General features: G+C 43.4%; 1 pseudogene; it reads right to left on the bottom strand.

Moving 5' to 3' along the window:
• Positions 1-7,102: 7,102 nt before the first annotated feature.
• Positions 7,103-13,184, bottom strand: LOC113421939 (olfactory receptor 9G4-like; annotated as a pseudogene).
• Between the last annotated feature and the right edge of the window lie 6,836 nt (positions 13,185-20,020).

Genomic DNA, 20,020 nt, shown 5'->3' with positions numbered 1-20,020 from the left:
TATTATTTATCCCCAATCAGCTTAGCTGAGGAGCTTGCAACAAAACTGGCATCAAATTAGTATCTGAACATGTCCCCATCTCTTATTTTCACCCTTGCTTTTGGCTCATAATTCTCTTTCCCATTATTTTGACCATATTAATATTGGACCCAGTAGTTTGGAATCTAACATTTCCAAATTTACTGCCAATGCTCCCAATATTTTCTTAAACATTTCCTGAATTGTTTGCTTTTGTCATTTTTCTTTTTATCTTTAATTTGTTTTGTTTTCATTAGTTATTGGGATTCAACATTTCACAGCTTACTTTCATTGTGAGTTCAATTCCTTATTGTCATTACCCCATGCCTAAATCTTGCCTTTTCTTCTGTTCTGTAAAATATCCTGATCTCCAAATTATCTGATTATCAGGATCAGTGGCGGGATTCAATTTTTTTTACTACCGGTTCTGTGAACATGGCTTGGGGTGTGTGGCAGGGGAAGGATACTGTAAAATATCTAGTCAGAGGAGGTATTTGCCAGTTCTCCAAACTACTCAAAATTTCTGCTACTGGTTCTCCAGAACTGGTCAGAACCTGCTGAATACCACCTCTGATCAGGATGCACTCCTTTATTGAAAAACTCCTCATATACAATACAATCTTTAATATTTTTCTCCAGAAAACAAGAATATCCAAATATTTCTTCTATCTTTTAAGCCATATAACCCCTGGGTTTTAAAGAGCACTGTGGCTATAACTTAGTTTCACTGACATGCCCTGCTCTTTGTTATAAAATTTCAGAAAACTATATTTATAGCAACCTTGACTAAGTTGTTCTTTTTGATTGTACCCAAATATATAATTTTACTGCAGCTTCCCTTTCCAAATGTCATCAGAATAACCAGGCACATCCCTCCTAAAAATATCTGAACAAGATTCTCCCAAGTGTGGGAAAAAGAAAAAAGCACAAAGATTTTCTCTGTTTTAATGAGAGTCCCAAATTAGCAAAGTTAAGTCAACTGCTCCATTCTGATTGCCATGCAAGCTGCCTCTGAAAAAGCATCTTATAGATACAAGCAACAGACAAAGGAGGGTGCTCAGTCTTGTGTAAGCTATGGGTCTCCTTGAAAGATCATTCTTGTGGTCTAAATAGAAGGTTCACTTATCTTCATGGCATCACTTACTGATCTCATTTCCAGCCAGTGGAGCAGCAGGAAAGTTCTGCCCTTACTCCCCTTGTATAACTGAAAGGTTCTCAGTCAAGGTTTTTTTAAAAAAATAAGATTAATCTCATCAGCAGCTCCATCTTGTGCTAAGATCCAGATTATTGTCCCCTTTCCTCAAAGGTGTGAACAACTCTCCTTCCACTCAGCCAGCCATTTAGGCAATTAAACATTTTAAAGGTGTGCTGTGAAAAGCTTTCCCTGTCCTTTCTTTGAGCTTGTCTGGACTTTGTCTTTCAATTCTGATTATAAGGCAGATTGACTCCAGCCTTCCTTTAAGAAAGGGTTGGAACCTTGAAAGAAGTGACTGCCATGCACATGATGCATGGAGCTGCTTCTGAATATAAGCAGAAATCACAAAAGTGAATCACTTTCAAAGAACTTGGAACTTTTGTTCACAGAAGGGCAAGAATGAATGGGTTTGAACATGATTGAAACTGCCTTGGCAAGTAGATGTAAGAAAAAGGTGAGATAGCAATTGATCAAGTCCTATTTGGAAGAATAATAGAATCTTGGAAGGAATCTCCCTAAATTAAACCTGGAGATGCCAAACTTACCTGAATGAAGTAGGGTGCGTCTTCCCACTAAGTCTGTTTGGACAAGCTAACAATGGGAGCCTTGTGTTTTCCTAAATAGGATGAGCACAATATACCTTCAAATTAACTAGTCTCAGTTCCCTGTGGAAGTACTTAGACGGAGTCTTTCCTCTGAGTATCTGAAGGTGGAACATTAGTATCATGCCAAAAGTTTTTTCCTAATTCCTCCAAAGGGAGTTTCGACTAAAGATAAAGGAAGAAGAAAAAATCACCATTCCCTGAGGCTGCCTGAGGTCTTCAAGGAAGCAATCGTCTTCCATATTGAGGGACCGGTCCGTTGAACAAGTCCTACCGGGCCGCTGGCTTATGGCGCCGCCATCTTTTTGATGAAAAAGTGCTTCCGGTGAGCTTTTCCGGGTAGAAAGCTCACCGGAAGCACTTTTCATCAAAAGATGGCGGCGCAGCTACTCGTGAGCTTTTCCGGTAGAAAGCCATTTCTACCGGAAAAGCTCATCGAGGCGTAGCGCCGCCATCTTTTTGATGAAAAAGTGCTTCCAGTGAGGTCACCGGAAGCACTTTTTCATCAAAAAGATGGCGGCGCCCAGCTAATGCCGGTACCGGGCCGCGTCATAAAAAAGGTTGGGGATACCGGGCCGCGGCGTAAAAAAGGTTGGGGATCACTGGTCTAAGGAACTTTTCTGGAAAAAAAATGGTGGAATATAAACTTCATAATGGTCATCCCTTTATAATTATTATAATGATTTATTTAAGCAGGTTTTACAGAAAAAATACAAAAATGCAGAGAGTGAGAGAAACAAAAATAAATAACAACAATAAAAAAATAAGAAACTGAAGAGAAAAAAAATGAAAAAAGGATTACTGTTTGAAGAAAGCTGCCAGTGAATCCTCGAGTGAATGATTACGTAATCTGAAACCCTGGTTCTAAACCTTTATGGCAGGGGTGTCAAACTCGATTTCATTGAGGTCCACATCAGGGTTGTGTTTGACCTCGGAGGGTCGTGGGTGGGTGCTGGCCATGGGTGTGGTGGGGTCAGGGTGGGCATGGCTGTGGTGGGTGTGACCAGGATCGGCGTGGCCATGGTGGGCATTTGACACAGGCTCAAGATGCATTTTTCCCCTTCTTTCTTTCCACAGTTATTTACTATAACCATTTTCTTATCTCTTCTACCAGGTATTACTGGCAAACATTTATTACTTATTCTTCATACTCCACTAAATGTTTTATTTCTAAATTTATATCCTATTGTTTAATAGTAAATTGCTTTCCCAGGCAGAAAAACTATTTATACTATTGTATTTTTATTATTTAGCTAATAATAAAAATACAATAGCATGAATAACATGATAATACCAGATCTAACAGCAGAGGTAAATTTCCAGGATAGTAAATAGAAATGGCTGTCAATTATAGATTGTTGATTTTAGATTAAATGGACCTACAGTATGTAAAATCTGACATTAAACTGTAGCATTAACATAGGACGTTGCTTGTTTTCTATCCAGATCAGGCACTTACTTGAGGCCACATAATTGTAATCCAGTCCAAGCCAGTCCTCCTGCAGCACTCTCCCGGCCAAAAAAGAGCCACACAGAGGCATCACAAGGTCTGTTTTTGGCTGGCACAATGCTGCTGGAGGCCAAGGAGGCCAAAAACAAGCCATGTGGGGCCATATGCGCCTCCCCAGCCTGTTTTGGCCGGCAGAGGCACCGTGGGCCAGTCCTTTGATATTTCAAATCTGAAAAAAAAGTAAATGCTGATCAATTGACAATGTCTCCAAGTTTTCACACAATTTAGCTCAGAACATAGAATCAAATGCTGCTTTAAAACCTATCAAAGTGGTATGTAGAGATGTGTTGCAGAAGGAGTATTTTTCAATGAGACGACAGGCTACTAGACACTCATTAATGGTAGTTTAGTCTTCCTGAAAGCCAGCCTCCTCTTCTGCAAATATATTTCCTTATTGCAGCCAGTCCTGGGATTTCCATTGTAAATATCTGCCATAGAGTTTGGCTAAAATGGATAATTAACAGAATCAGAGAATCAAACAATAGGAAGGGACCTTGGAGTCCACTCCCTAAGACCCCAAACCTCATCATATTTTGGAAGTAAACTCCAATTTGTGCATTATTTTTTGTGTATCTGTACCCTGAATACAAAAAAATGAATCTTGCTTTAATTTTTTTAAAAATTATTTTTATGGCTATTTAAAAATCATAGCCACAAATGTAGGAAAAATTTTTTTTTGAATGTTTTACCTTTTCTAAAAGTTAAAGACACATAGTTTGGCAATTTTTTAGTAGGAAACATGTACATATCTACTGTACATACGTAAGCTCACACAAAAGATACCAAGCTTTGGAAAATTGAATTGAAAAATAGGAATACTCATCCGTAACAATATTTTGAAGCATTTCCTGTATAATATTTTATTTTCCTACTAGCAAGTCATGATGTAATTTGATATACTGGTAATTTAACTAGTAGCACAAATGCTCATGTCATCACCTCCAACCCAAGAACAAAGAATGATACTCCTTATCCACATGTCTAGACATGTTAGGATCCTGATTCCAGTCAGTGGCTGAAGTCTGTCATATGATAGCCAGTAATGTGCATAAGAACAGGGATAATATGTCAGGCATATCTGGGCATTAAATACATGGACTGTTTTCTGTTAGGGTGATTTAAAGGATAACGATTCCTGAACCGTCAGCACTAACTCACTGTGTTTCTCCTTGGAAGCTTCTTATAGATCAATATTCATATGTTTTTGGGTGGTGATTTACAGTTTGAGACCACCATTGTGTAGAAGAAAAGGGGCAGACTTAGGAAGTTAAGTATTTTCCCAGGCTACACATAGTGGTGGGGGCGAGCGGGGGGTGGGGGGGCGGGAAATCACCATCTTGATGTAACTATAAATATTTTGTTTTATAAGCCAGGGAAGCGGTATAAAGTTGAGGGGGAAGTGGCACAAGAGTCCCCAACAAGAAAAAGTGTTGTTTGTATTGTTATACACCAAACATTAGTATGGGTAGTTCTTTGGGTTCCAAGAAGATATTATTGTGGAATTCATCTATGGATCTGTGGAGGTGGCTCTGCAGTGCCAGTCTGAAAGAGCAAAGTCTCTACTGTAGCACAATGGGGGCACTGGAAATCCATTGTTGTAATAATTGTGGACATTATTCTAATGATGTTGCTCAGGGTTTTCCATCGGTTTTTGTTGTTGCCTGTCTTCAAAGCCAGTGGAGCCTTCATAGCACAGGGCTTGGCAGCAGGTTCTGTCAGCAGTCAGAGCTTCTAGTTCCTTTGGCTGGATGTCAAGAGGCATAAGGTTCAATTCATAGTGTCTTTCTAGCATGGATGATATGGAATAATATTGCTGATTAAGGAAAGAATTCATGGGGAATTTGAGCATAGAGAATGATTGCTAATCTTTAATTTTGGACTTTCTCCACTTTCTTTTACGAAGAAGCAAGTAAGGGAAGGAGCAAAGAAGGAAAGTGACTAACTGGCTGGCAGACACTGTAGCCTAGAGGTTAATTTCATCATCAGCAGTCTACCCTAAAAAAGGAATGTAACAGTGCTATTCATTTGTGTGCTGTGAATTTCCCCCAGACATTCTTGAAGGCTGTCTTCACATCTTTGTTGCGTAAGCTGTAAATCAAAGGGTTGAACAGAGGGTTGACTACCGTATAGAACAATGCATTTGCCTTGTCCCAATTTGGAGTGTGATAAGAGTTAGGTGTGGAGTATATGATCAGTATGAAGCCATAGTAGAGGGAGACAGAGACCAGGTGAGCTGAGCAAGTGGAGAAAGCTTTGCCTCTCCCTGCAGCCGAACGTATGCGAATAATGGCTACCACAATACCAATGTAGGACTTCACGATAACAGCAGTGGCTGCCAGCAGATTGAAACCAATGATAACAGTTGCAATGAGTTACAATGGGGGCACTGGAAGTCCATTGTTGCAGTAATTGTGAAGTCCATTGTTGCAGTAATTGTGGACATTATTCTAATGATGTTGCTCAGGGTTTTCCATCAGTTTTTGTTGTCGCCTGTCTTCAAAGCCAGTGGAGCCTTCATAGCACAGGGCTTGGCAGCAGGTTCTGTCAGCATCCAGAGCTTCTAGTTCCTTTGGCTGGATGTCAAGAGGCATAAGGTTCACTGCATAGTGTCTTTCTAGTATTAGCATGGGTGATCTTGAGGTCTCTTTCCAGTCTTTAGTACAACATTCAGCAACAATACAATGGCCATCCATTCTTAAGATATGTCCCCTCCCCTCCCAAATTGGACTCTGATTATCTGACCTTGACACTGCTGTATTTTACATGTTCCAAGACCATCAGGCTGGAGATACAGTAGCCACAGTAGCCAAGAGAACCAGTGCCAAGGATGGAGCAGAGGGAGGGCATGTGAAATTTCTCCAGATCTTTATTGCCTCATTGGTGCAGAGTTGAGGACTCACATCTATCCCACATGGATTTAGATATAACTTTAAGAGTGTCCCAAAGGTTCTTTTTCATGAGGCAGCTGGACTTTCTGGTTTTTTTCTTTGAAGTCGCTTCGCTTCTCATCCAAGAAGCAAAATGTCTCCCAAGAAAAACCAGAAAGTCCAGTTGCCTTGTGAAAAATCACCTTTGGGTCAGCCATTACCTAGACGACTGAGAATCTCCATAGACACCTTTGAAAGTGAAATCTAAGGTGTTACACGATGCAGAAGAAAGAGACAGATTGGGTTTACCTGATTTGAGATTAAGTTTTGTAGGTAGTTGTTATGTTTGGATGAAGGAATGGATGTTGCTAAGAAATAGAAACCTTTTGTAACTAGAATGACATTATTTGAGATTTGAGTTGGATACATAATTGTGTGAGAAAGCCAGTATTAATGCATATTTTGAAAAACATTTTCTTAGATGTGCTATTAGGAGAATTTGGAATAGATATAAACCTCCAACCAAGGTATGCCTAAACATATTTAGTGACTCACATTGCCAGAATAGTAGCAACAACAGAAACAACATCAACAACAACAACACAAAGCAAATTAAAACTGCTAAAACAATTTAAAAGTGTGCAATAAAAAGTTCACAATGCTAGGTTAGCAGATTGGGAAGGTACACATATGGGAAAAATTGCTAATTAAGAAAAGCATGGGGATTTTGAGCATGAGGATGATTGCTAATCTTTGAAGTTAAGTCTTGATGACTTTCTCCACTTTCTCTTACTAAGGAAGGAAGTGAGGGAAGGACGAAAGAGGAAAAGAGGCTGGTTGGATGACAGACATTGGAGCCTAGAGGTTATTTTCCTCATCTGCAGTCCACCCTAAAGAAAGAGTTTGCCATTCAATTGTGTGCTGTGAATCTCCCCCAGACTTTCTTGAAGGCTGCCTTCACATCTTTGTTGCGTAAGCTATAAATCAAAGGGTTGACCAGAGGGTTGATTACAGTATAGAACAGTGCATTTACCTTGTCCCAATCTGCGGTGTGATGAGAGTTGGGTGCAGAGTATGTAATGAGCATGGTGCCATAGTAGAGGGAGACAGAGACCAGGTGAGCCGAACAAGTGGAGAAAGCTTTGTGTCTCCCTGCAGCTGAACGGATGCGAATAATGGTTGCCACAATACTAATGTAGGACTTCACAATGACAGCAGTGGCTGAAAGCAAAGTTAAGCCAATGACAGCAGTCAGGATGAGTTCATATTCTCTTTTGTCATCACAGGTCATCTTCATAAGTGGTGGCACATCACAAAAGAAGTGGTTGATGATACCACAGAAGTGTAGACGGAAGGTATTACCAGTGTGTACTGGTAATTGGCAAACCCCACTGTATAGGCTCCCACCACCAGCTGGACACATAGCTTCTTGGGCATGGCAATGGTATAAAGCAATGGGTTGCAGATGGCCACAAAGCGGTCATAGGCCATGAAGGCCAGTAAGAAGCATTCACTCCCACCAACTACAGCAGAGAAGAAGAACTGAGCTGCACAACCCGCTAAGGAAATGTGGTTGTTCTTGGACAAACAGTCATATAAGATCCGAGGAGTGTAGACTGAGGAGTACCAGACATCCAGGAAGGAAAGGCTACCCACAAAGAAGTACATGGGTGTGTGCAAATGAGAATCCAGGTAGATCAGGGCCATGAGGCCCAGATTACCAGTCAATGTTAGTGTGCTGTATTAGCATACTCCAAACCCTCGCAACCGATTGGTCCAGACGGACAGCGACCTGATTGGTCGAAACCCCGGCCGTGATTGGAGCGCTAAGAATCTACCGCGATTGGCTGTGCCGATCGCGGGAGATTCAAAGCGCTGCCATTGGCCGCAGAGCCGCGAGCCAGCCCTATATGAAGGGCTGCCGTGGCTTGTATTCTTCAGACTGTTCCTATTCTAAATAAAGAGCTGAACTCACTAGAATGGTCTCGCGTCTCACTCGAACCGATCCACCTCAGATCTAACACTGGCGATGAAAGTGGGATCGTGAGACAAAGAGACCACCCAGCACGTGGCGAGGCGGCACACAGCAGCAAGCAGCATGGCCGGCATCAACTCACCACCCGCACCCTTCAATCCCGCTACCGAGGACTGGGAACCCTATACCGATAGGTTCCAGATGTTCCTCGAGAGTAGCAATCTTAAAGATGCCAATGGCCACAAGAAACGGGCCGTATTCCTCACACACTGCGGGCCGGCGGTGTTTAAAATGGCCAAAGCCTTGGCCAAGCCGGAGGACATCAAGGCCATGGAGTGGGGCGACCTCAAGCCCCTGCTGCGAAGCCACTACGCCCCCGTCATGCCCATCCTCATCCGGCGGCACGATTTCTACAGGCGGGACCAGCGCGAGGGCGAGGGGCTTGGCGACTTCATAGCGGCACTACGAGATTTGGGTGGCCTGTGCGAGTTCGCTGACCTGGACGAAGCCCTGCGAGACCGCGTCGTCCTGGGACTCCGAGACCCCATTCTCCAGAGCCGCATCATGGCAAAGGGCGACATCTCCCTCGCCGATGCGCTCATAGAGGTAGCCGCGGCTGAAGCGGCCAAGAAATCAGCGGCTCGGATGCGGCAATCGAGCATCACGCCACGAGCAGCGACCGGAGAGACGACACTGAACCCTGAAAGGCAACCCGAGATCGACCACCGGGACACAACCACGCACCACGGCGACATTGACTCCTTCTCAGAAACTGAGGACGAGGAGGAGGAAATCCACCGCCTGCAAGCAGCACGAGGGCGATGGGAACCCCGAGGTCGTAAGTCGAGGTTCCAGTGTGCCGGCTGCGGAGGCGATCACCCCCGTTCGGACTGCCGGTTCCTTGATGCCGTTTGCTGACAGTGCGAGAAACGGGGGCACATCGCCAAGGTGTGCAGAAATAAAAAACACTACAGCCCACGGCGACGAGATGGCAACCCACGGAGGCAAGAGAACACCCCCACCAGATACCGAGACCGCCAGACGGAGAGGCGCTGGAGCCAAGAGGGTCGGAACAGGCGGCTCAACGAGGCAAGACAAAGGGAGGAAACACACCAGACCGTCGGCGGTGGCCCATTCCTCCACAAGCGACGCCAGAAAGGTATACGTGACAGTGGGGATAGAAGACCAGCCATGCGACATGGAGGTGGACTCCGGGTCCTTCCTCTCCATGGTCTCATGGCACACCATCAAGCGCCTGGTTCCCTCCATCCGCCGCAAGGAATTAGAAGACCAAACACTAACCCTCAAAGACTACCAGGGAAACCGCATCCCTGTAGTTGGCAGAGGCCATTTTAAAGTCACCTTCAAGAACCACACCGAAGTGCTACCCCTGACCATTGTCGACCGGGATCGGCCGAGCCTGTTGGGATTACAGTGGTTTGCACCCCTAGGCATTGAAGTAACCGGAATCCACCGCACCACAGAGTCGGACTGGGAAGCAGCGCTCGTGGAGGACTTCCGGGAAGTTTTCGACGACAGCCTAGGCAAGTACCGGGGGTCCCCTATCTCTTTTAATATAGACCCGAGCATCGCACCAATCCGCCTCAAGCCCAGACGAGTGCCATTTGCACTCAAGCCCAAGATCAATGAGCAGCTAGAGAAGCTCATCGCGCAAGGGGTACTGGAGCCAATCGATCATGCCAGGTGGGAGACCCCCATAGTCACCCCCATCAAGCCAGATGGGTCCGTGAGAATTTGTGGGGACTATAAGGCCACCCTAAACCACGCACTCCAGCAAAGCGCATACCCCGTCCCAGTAGTACAGCACTTTCTGCACTCGGTGGGGGGGAGCCCGGATCTTTGCAAAACTCGACCTGGCACAAGCCTACCAGCAACTGCCGGTCGACGCCGCAACCGCCGAAGCCCAGACCATCGTAACGCACTGGGGGGCTTTCCGTTGCAACCGGCTCCAGTTCGGAGTCAGCGTGGCACCCGGGGTCTTCCAAAGCCTCATGGAAAGACTCCTCCAGGGCATAGAAGGGGTGGTGCCCTACTTTGACGACGTCTTGGTGGCCGCGAAAAACGAAAAGCAACTAGAAGCCCGGTTGAGGGAGGTACTGAAGAAATTCAGAGACTCGGGACTCAGAGTAAAGAAAGGGAAGTGCCAGCTACAGGCTGAGAGGGTCGAGTTCCTAGGGTACCTCCTAGACAAACAAGGGATCCACCCCACAGAAAAGAAACTGAGAGCCATAAGGGAAGCGCCACGACCCAAAAACAAAACGGAACTGCAGGCTTTCTTGGGACTGTTAAACTTTTACAATGTCTTCCTACCTCAAAAGGCGACCGTGGCGGAACCGTTGCATAGGCTGTTAGATAAAACAGCCACCTGGACCTGGGGAGCACGGGAGGAGAGCGCCTTCAACAACACAAAGAGCCTGCTAACATCTAACGCGGTACTAATCCAGTACAGCGAGACCCTGCCATTAACGGTAACGTGCAACGCATCGCCTTTTGGGATCGGCGCCATCCTCAGCCACCAGACGGGAGGGAAGCACCCGTCGCCTTCTCATCAAGGACACTTTCAAAGCCGGAGCGGAACTACAGCCAGCTCGACAAAGAGGCCCTAGCAGTCGTCGCAGGCATCAAGAAATTCCACGAATACCTTTACGGTAGGACTTTTACAATCATCACGGACCACAAGCCGCTGCTAGGGATCCTGGCAGGAAATAAGGCCACACCGAACATTCTATCACCAAGAATGACAAGGTGGTCTGAATTCCTGTCAGCATACAATTACCAGCTGGTTCACCGACCCGGAAAGGACATCGCCCACGCAGACGCCCTGAGCCGCTCATCCCTGCCCGATCTGGAAGACGACCCAGCACCCACGACAAAGGTACTTCAAATAGAGACAATACCCAACCCACTAGTGACCGCGCCAGACATTGCCAGAGAAACAAATAAAGACAAGCGGCTGGCGCGAGTCCTAAGCTGGGTTGGAAAAGGATGGCCGGAAGGGGACAGGGACGAACTATTCAGACCCTTCAGAAACAGACAAACTGAACTCTTTACCGAGAAGGGCTGTATACTTTGGGGGGACAGAGTGGTAATCCCAGAAACATTGCAAGAAAGGGTATTGGGGATGCTGCATGAGGGGCACCCAGGGATGGTTAAGATGAAAAGCCTGGCCAGAAGCTATGCATGGTGGCCAGGCATGGACAAACAGATCGAAACCTGGGTAGCCAAATGTAAACAATGCCAAGAATCCAGACCCAGTCCTCCCGCCACCCCAATACATGAATGGGAAATACCAAGAGGACCGTGGTCTTGGATTCACATAGACTTCGCGGGACCAACCAAGGGGCACATGTACCTCATCACAGTAGATGCTTACTCCAACTGGCTGGAGGTAAGCACCATGAAATCAACCACAACGGAGGCGGTAATAAGGAAACTGGGCAAACTCTTTGCCACACACAGCCTGCCAGACATAATAGTGTCGGACAACGGGCCCCAGTTCACCGCACTAGCGTTTGAACAATTTCTGGCAGGCCAGGGCATACGCCATGCGTTAACCGCGCCGGCAAATCCGGAGGCGAACGGACGGGCGGAACGCATGGTCCAATACACAAAAAAGCCATACAGAAAATAGAAACAACCAACATACAAGACAAAATCAATAAAATGCTCCTCATCCAACATATTACACCTAGCGCAACCACAAATAGAAGCCCGGCAGAACTAATGATGGGCAGAAAACTATGATCAACACTAGATAGAATGCACCCCACATACACCCCTGACAAACTCCCGGGTTCCTCCAGCAAGCACAGAAAATTCAACATAGGTGATGCCGTATACGCAAAAAACCTATCAGGGGAACCACTCTGGATACCAGCAATGATCACCCAAATAACCGGCCCCATATCATACCAACTAGAAACAAGCGACGGGAAAAACTGGAAATGGCACATTAACCAACTGAGGTCCAGAATAGCCAACAACCAGACACCCGAGCAAGAAACTAGAAGGGGGGGGGGAACGGCAAGCGTTAAAGAAAGAGGGACCCCCCTAGTGCAAGCTGAACAACCCCCACCCGAAACAAATAACCCGCAAATAAACCGGTCCTACTCACCAGTAAACACAGGATCAACAGAACAGGCAACCCCGGAATTGTCACCGGGAAGGAACAGCCAGGCCAGTTCAACCAGCCCGGAAAGATCCGGCGGGAACAACAGAGACGGCAGCTCAACCAGCCCGGATAGACCGGGAGGGAGCTACCAAGAAAGGCCCAGCCCGACCTTCCAGGAGGTTCCATTCCCGAGAACCGGAGCGACAGAGAAGGCCTCCAAACCGGTCAACAACCAAACGGAAACTGAGCCGCGCAGGTCAACTAGACAGGTACGAAGCCCCGCCTACCTGCGCGACTACGTCACGACGCACCGACAGACGAAAACAAGAGGGGAGGGGTGTGCTGTATTAGCATACTCCAAACCCTCGCAACCGATTGGTCAAGACGGACAGCGACCTGATTGGTCGAAACCCCGGCCGTGATTGGAGCGCTAAGAATCTACCGCGATTGGCTGTGCTGATCGCGGGAGATTCAAAGCACTGCCATTGGCCGCCGAGCCGCGAGCCAGCCCTATATGAAGGGCTGCCGCGGCTTGTATTCTTCAGACTGTTCCTATTCTAAATAAAGAGCTGAACTCACTAGAATGGTCTCGCGTCTCACTCGAACTGATCCACCTCAGATCTAACAGTTAGGATGTAGGAAGTCAAGAATACCAGAAAGAGAATTGTGCGTAGAAATGGGTCTGTTGTAAATCCAACCATCACAAAATCACTAAGGATTGTTCGATTATCTTCAAGTTCCATTTTTTCCAAGCATAACCTATTTAGAGAGGAAAAACAAGTGAGGTTTTTGCATTTTTGTGCCCTGAATAATGAATTCATGCTATGATTTTGAAAGATGTTTTGTAAACTATTTATGATATTCTGTATGCTGTTGCTAATTTTGCCCCAAACTGATTTGGCTTCTGGTTTTTGATGTTCTGTAAACTTTTACATAGTGTAGGATTTACTTGAAAATAATGCTATCTCCTCTTTGCATTAGGTGCACTTGTCTTGACCCCATGAGTTTTGTAAATGCGTTTCTATGAGAGGTCTCAGCCTATAAAACAAACAGATAAACAAACAAATATTGTTGTGAGTCAGCAGGCAAATGAGTTTTAATAATAATAATAATAATAACAACAACAACAACAACAACAACAATTTCTGGAAAACTGCAAGAGAAGGAAGAACAACTTGGATTGTTCACAAGAAGATATTTGACTCCCCATCATATGATTGGATAATCAAGTTCTTAGAAATATGATTACAAATAATGAACAAAGTAGCAACAATGGTGTTTTGGAAGATCTAAAAGAAATACACATTTGCCTGCAGATAAAAACTGATGGTACCATAAAATAGTGAAAGTAATAGAAAATGAAGAAGCTAAAGTGCTTTGGGACTTTAGAATCCAAGATGACAGGTAGGCACATGCCACATAACACCCCAGACTTCACAGTTTTAATAAGAAAGACAAAACGTTTGGATAGTAGACATGGCAGCACCTGGAGACTGCAGAATAGAAGAGAAAGAATTAGAGAAGATAACAGCATACAAAGACCTGCAAATAGAAATAGGAACAATTGTGGCAAAAGAAAGCAAAGGCACCTTGGTTGCAATTCCAAGAGCTCCACTTGAATGCCACTGGTATTGAGAAAATCAACAGCTGTTAACTGCAAAAGGCAGCTTTCCTTGGAAGAGCTTAGATCCTGTACCTTTAACATTGTCAAACATCTACATCTGCTTCTCCCAGGTCCTTGGGAAGGACTTGCTATGTGTGTGTGTGTGGGGGGGGGATGGCTAATCCAATCTGAACATCTGGACGACTGTGCAAGGAACCATAATTAACTATTAATGATAATATTATTAAATAGTAACCACTGCCAAAATTCTTCATTAGAAATTTGGCCAGAGGTTTAGATTTGAATGTCCTGAGTAAAAACTACTAGAACCATCAAGTTGAAAAGGTTTGGGGAAAACATCTTATTGGACCTTTAAGATCTGAACAGTCAGACATGTGGTTCATGACATGCCTAATATAACAGTTATAGAAAAAAGGAAAGTTTAGTTCGTTCAAGTGACTTTACCAAGTGATGCTAGGATGGAGGAGAAACAATTGGAAAGATTAAAATTGAATGCCCATGGAAAAGGAAATCTGTTGTTAACCAATTGTGATTGGAGCCCTTCAACCAATACCTAAAGGATTCCCTCAATATCTGGAAATATTGAATGGGGTGGGGGGGGCTGAATATCCTGATTTTTCAAAAGCCACCTTGCTAGGAACGGTTGATATTGTTAAATGCTACTTGATTAGCACTTGGTTAGGACTTGCATCTAACTACATTATCCAAAGAGAAGGGATTGCATTAAGGGGACTGTAATAGGATGTCTGCCTCAGTGCATGGATGCCCAACTCTCCTAAGAAAAAACTTATCTTAATGAAGCAGTTCTAACCATGTCTGTGTGAAGAGTTCAAGTGGCTGAAACATATGAGTAATCCTGATCAGGTAATGGCCCAAGTTGGAGAAAGGAGATAATCAATCAAGGGTCTGAAAATGAGAGGTGCAATTTCGACTGCAAAGTCCATGTTCTGCATCCTGAGAGGGAGGCCTTCCACCATTTCTGTGCTTAAGAGACATATCACTGCCTTCTGTGTTATAAAACCACTTTTAAATCAATACAGTAAACCATCCCAATATTATTAAAAGTTGAATTTTGCAGGAGCGACAAGGGGGAGAGTTTATAACAAAGTAGTAATATGTCATATCATTGTCATTAAGACAATCAAAACCATTCTAGTAGATTGAATAGGACTGAGATGGAGAAGAAAGTCTCTTGATTACTTTGCACAATGGTAAAAGTAAAAACAAAGCCTACATGCACTCTTGCTGTAACAGAATATAGCCAAGGGGGTGGCTTTATGGTTGGGAGGGGAGGCACGGAAGAGTTTAGGCTGACAAGATGAGACCACTCTCATGTGTTTGGGGAACCCTGGATTTGATAAAATACAAGTAAAGAAAGGGACATGGTCAGGTCCAATAGCCTAGTTTTACAGCAGTGGATATAGTCTCAGTCTGTAAAAAAAAAACAAAAAAAAACGGGGAGGGGAATGATATTTATCAGTTTGATCTAAACAATAATTATATCAATATCTCACACAAGGCAGGTGAACTGCAGATCTTACTTCTTCTATCTTCTCTGAAGCTTTCCTTAGTCATACAATCCCTTGGTTTTTCACAGCCCTGTGGCTACAACTTGATTTCACTGACATGAACAACCGAACAGTAGAATAACAGAACAACAGTTGGAAGGGACCTTGAAGGTCTTCCAGTCCAACCAGAAAAGCAGAAAACCCTATACCATTTCAGACAAATAGTTGCCCAATCTCTTCTTAAAACCCTCCAGTGTTGGTCAGAGCACCCACAAGTTCTGAAGGCAAGTCATTCCACTGATTAATTCTTTTAACTGTCAGGGAATTCCTCCTTAGCTCTAGGTTGCTTCCTTCTTTGATTAGTTTCTTGTCCTGCCTTCAGGTACTTTGGAGAATAGATTCAGACACACACACACACACACACACACACACACACACACACACCTTTGTGGCAGCTCCTCAAATATTGGAACACTACTATCATGTCACTCCTAGTCCATGCACTGCTCTTTGAATAAGTTGTTCTTTATGATTATCCCCAAAATGTATAACTGGAGTGTAGCTTCCCTTTCCAAATTTCACCAGTATAACCAGATACGCTCCTGCTTAAAAAAATCCAAACAGGATTCCCCCAAACGTGACAACAAAACAAAACAAAACAGAAAGATTTTCTGTTTTGAGGAGAATTCCAAATTGAATGCCTGAAGGTGACCGCTCCACTCTGACTGCCATTCAGGTTTCCCTTGTAAGCCCATCTCTTAAATACAAGCAATAAACAAAGGAGGATGCCCAGTGCTATTGTGTGAGCTGTGTGCCTCACTGAAAAACCTTTCTTGTGGCCTAAAGAGCATGTCCACTCCTCCCCCTGGTTTCACCGAGTGACTTCATTTCCAGCCAGAGGAGCAGCAGAAATGATCTGTCCTCATTCCCCTTTTGCACCTGGAGGTTTTTCAGCCAATATTCTTCCTGACACTCATCTGATCAGGGAGTTCCATCTTCTGCTAAGATCCAGATTACTATCTCCTTTTCTCAGAAGTGTGAACAGCTCTCTCCACTTCACAGAAGTCTTTAGTTAATTCAACATCACAAATATGTGCTGTGAACAGCTTTTCCTGTCCTTTCTTAGAACTCTACCTGGACTTGTCTTTCAACTCCTGTTCTAAGACTCTTGTCAGAGGCAGGATTGACTCCAGCCTTCCTTTAAGAAAGGGTTGGAGGAAATGACCACCATGCACAGAAGCCTTAGTGCCTTATGGAAATATTTAAGATTGAGTCTTTCCTCTGATGATCTGAAGATGGAAGGAACATCAGTATCATGCCAAAAGTTTTTTTCTTAATTACTCTAAAGGGAGTTTCATGTAAACATACAGGAAGGAGAAAAATCACCATTCCCTGGAGCTACCTGAGATTTCCAGGGCAGTAAACTTCTTCCATGTTGAGAGCCCTTAGAAGTTCAACTTCATCATCACTTTTCTGTAAAAAAAATGGTGGAGTGTAGACTTTATAATAGTCATCCCTTTTCAGGTGTCTTCAAACTTGACAGCTTTAAGACTGGTGGACTTCAACTCCCAGAATTCCTCCTCCAGTCATGTTAGCTCAGGAATTCTGGGAGTTGAAGTCCACCAGTCTTAAACTTGCCAAGTTTGAAGACCCTTGCTTTAAATTATAATAATTATTTACAGAAAATACAAAGATACAAAGAGAGAGAGAAAGAACAATGAAAGAAAACAAAGAAGCAATAACAAACTGAAAAGTGTGTGTTGGGGGGAAAAGATTAGTGTACAAAGAAACCTGCCAGTCAATTTTAGAGTGAATGTTAGAGTCAATTTTAGAGTCAATTTTAGAGTGTTAGGGATACAACACCCTAGCAGAACGTGCAACGGCAGTCTAGCAGACAGAGAGTGTGTGTGAGATAAAGCGTTGTTGTAGCTTTACACTCAGTAAGACAGATACACTGTGCAGTTAAATAGTTTTTATTCCAGCAAGAGTTATAGCATAGTCAAAGCAGTCCATATGTCATACACTAAGTTCAGATAGTCCGAGGGTTATTCAGTTTGCAAAGTCCAGTGTAGAAGATAGGTCGTTCAACTCACAAACAATCAGTCCAGTGATGTATCTCTTTTGCAGTCAGAGATATAAAGCAAAATCAAACCTTCTTTTCTTCTCTCAGCAAACGCACTCAGCAATCACCATCAATCCTTCTCTGTCAGCATTCCAGTAAAAGCCGGCGAACAGTGAGCTCTCTTGCTCCCTCTTATGGCGATTTACAACTGCACCCAAATACTTGGCTTACAGTTTAAAGTGACACACACATTTAAACTAACAAACATATATTATATTTAGCCAAACTAAGTTAGGTAACCAATGTTATCCCTAACATTCTCCCCTTTGGGTAACATCATAATATATATCTTTATTTACAATTTCAACCCATATTTTTCACAATTCTCCTTGTGCCTTACTGCACCTTGGGCTTTTGTAAATCCATCTGCAATATTTTCTTCAGTTATGCAGTACTCTAATCTTATCAGACTATTTTTCACAGATTGTCTAACATTCAAATATCTAAGCTCAGTGTGCTTAGATCTAGTCTTTACAGCGATATTTGTAGCCAACCGTATGGCTGCTTGGTTGTCCTCATACACAACAATGGCATTCTTAACAGTTACTCCCATATCTAACAATAACTGTTTATACAGAATTATATCAGTACATAGTAATGATAAACATGAAAATTCTGCCTCCATTGTGGACATACTAATATGTTGCTGTCTAATAGACCTCCAACCAATCAGTGTTTTACCTAATAGTATAGCCATACCAGAAGTTGATTTTTTTGTTTTTATATCTGTTGCAAAACTTGCATCAACATATGCACTCAAAATCAAATCATCTTTTTGGCTCTAAATACAATGCATAATTCATTGTCTTCTTAAGATACCTTAATATACGCTTTAGCGCTTGCCGGTGTCGTTTATTTGGTTCAGCACTAAATCTTGCCAGTTGATTAACTCCATATACAATATCTGGCCTTGACCAATTACTTATATATGATAAGCTACCTATTAATGACTGATAAATAGTCTTATCAAATTTTGAACTCTGAGCATCAGTACGACAAAATTCCTGACTCATTGGAGTCTTTGCCGGTTTACACAGTTCCATTTTATACATTTTGAGTAATTGGTATATTTTATCTACTTGTGATATATTAAATCCACTATTGGTTTTGTCTATTGTCAATCCTAAATACTGCCTGATTTCACCTAAATGCTTTAATTTTATTCTCTTACTTAATAATGATATAATCTCACTAGCTTCATTAAGCCAGGATAAACTCCGTGGCTAAAACACTAATTACTAGAACCAAACGCCTGGCAGACAAGACACACATTAAGACTGAACTATGCACCCTGACTAAAATATTGACAGCCAACGGCTTCCACAAAAGCAAAATCACCAACTTGATCCACAAAAACACACTGAGACATAATAGTGACCCAGAAGATGAACAGACCCATGGAACAGCTGTCCTGCCCTACATAAGAGGCACTACAGACAAAATTAGTAAGATACTATACAGACACCACATCAAGACTGCCTTCAAAACAGACAGAAAAATAGCAGCCATCCTCAGAAACCCCAAAGACAAAATTGACCTGGAAAACCAAGGCATATACGAAGTCCCCTGTGCATCATGCCCGGCCACATACATTGGACAGACCAATAGAAGAATAAGCACCCGCCTGGATGAACACAAAAATGCAGTCAAAAAGCTGGAACACACTTCCTCACTAGTCCAACACATGGAAGCCACAGGTCATAGCATCAACTTCAATGGCACCAAAACCCTAGCCACTATAGAAAATTCCAGCCACAGAATCATCAGAGAAGCCATAGAGATTGAAAAAAGACCAGAAAGCATGAACAGAAGAGATGATTCCACCAGGCTGTCAATCATTTGGAAGCCTGCACTCACAAACAAAAAAATCTCCACACCACAAGCCAGGCAAACACCTGGGCACAAACAGATCCCCCCTGATACCTCCAGCTCAAACACATCCCAACCAGGCATCCAGATGAAACCCAGCTTCCTAACTAATGATAGCCGTCCATTTACCCGAAGCCAAGCTGCACTAAAGACCTCCAATAAAGTAACACAATGCTGCCAGCCAATCAAGATACAAAAAGAGCAAAAAAACAGACAGAAGATATTAGAGACACCAATCAAGCAGAACACAGCAAACTCCGAGACCAATAAACACAGACCAAGACTCCCAATCAATCAGGATGAAGAAAAAAACCATTCTGGCACAGCAATAGGCTGCCCCAAATTTAAATCTGAAACCACTGTAAAAGTCTGACTCACAGACGGACACAATACAGAAGCCTGATGATGGCAGATGAGATTCTGCTGAAACGTTGCTACAACTTTAAAAGCACAACTATAATGACGTGGGAAAATACCCGAACAAAGCTGAAGGCCATATATATATATATATATATATATATATATATATATATATATATATATATATATATATATATATATATATATATATATTCTTAAGTTTTCGCGGGTACTTACA

The sequence above is a fragment of the Notechis scutatus genome, chromosome 1 (genome assembly GCF_049901735.1).
Source record: "Notechis scutatus isolate UNSWTSFEM ecotype Mainland chromosome 1, rNotScu1.2, whole genome shotgun sequence".
NCBI classification, from domain to species: domain Eukaryota; kingdom Metazoa; phylum Chordata; class Lepidosauria; order Squamata; family Elapidae; genus Notechis; species Notechis scutatus.
The sequence above is the reverse complement of the archived record's forward strand: the minus strand, read 5'-3'. Positions and strand labels throughout refer to the sequence as shown.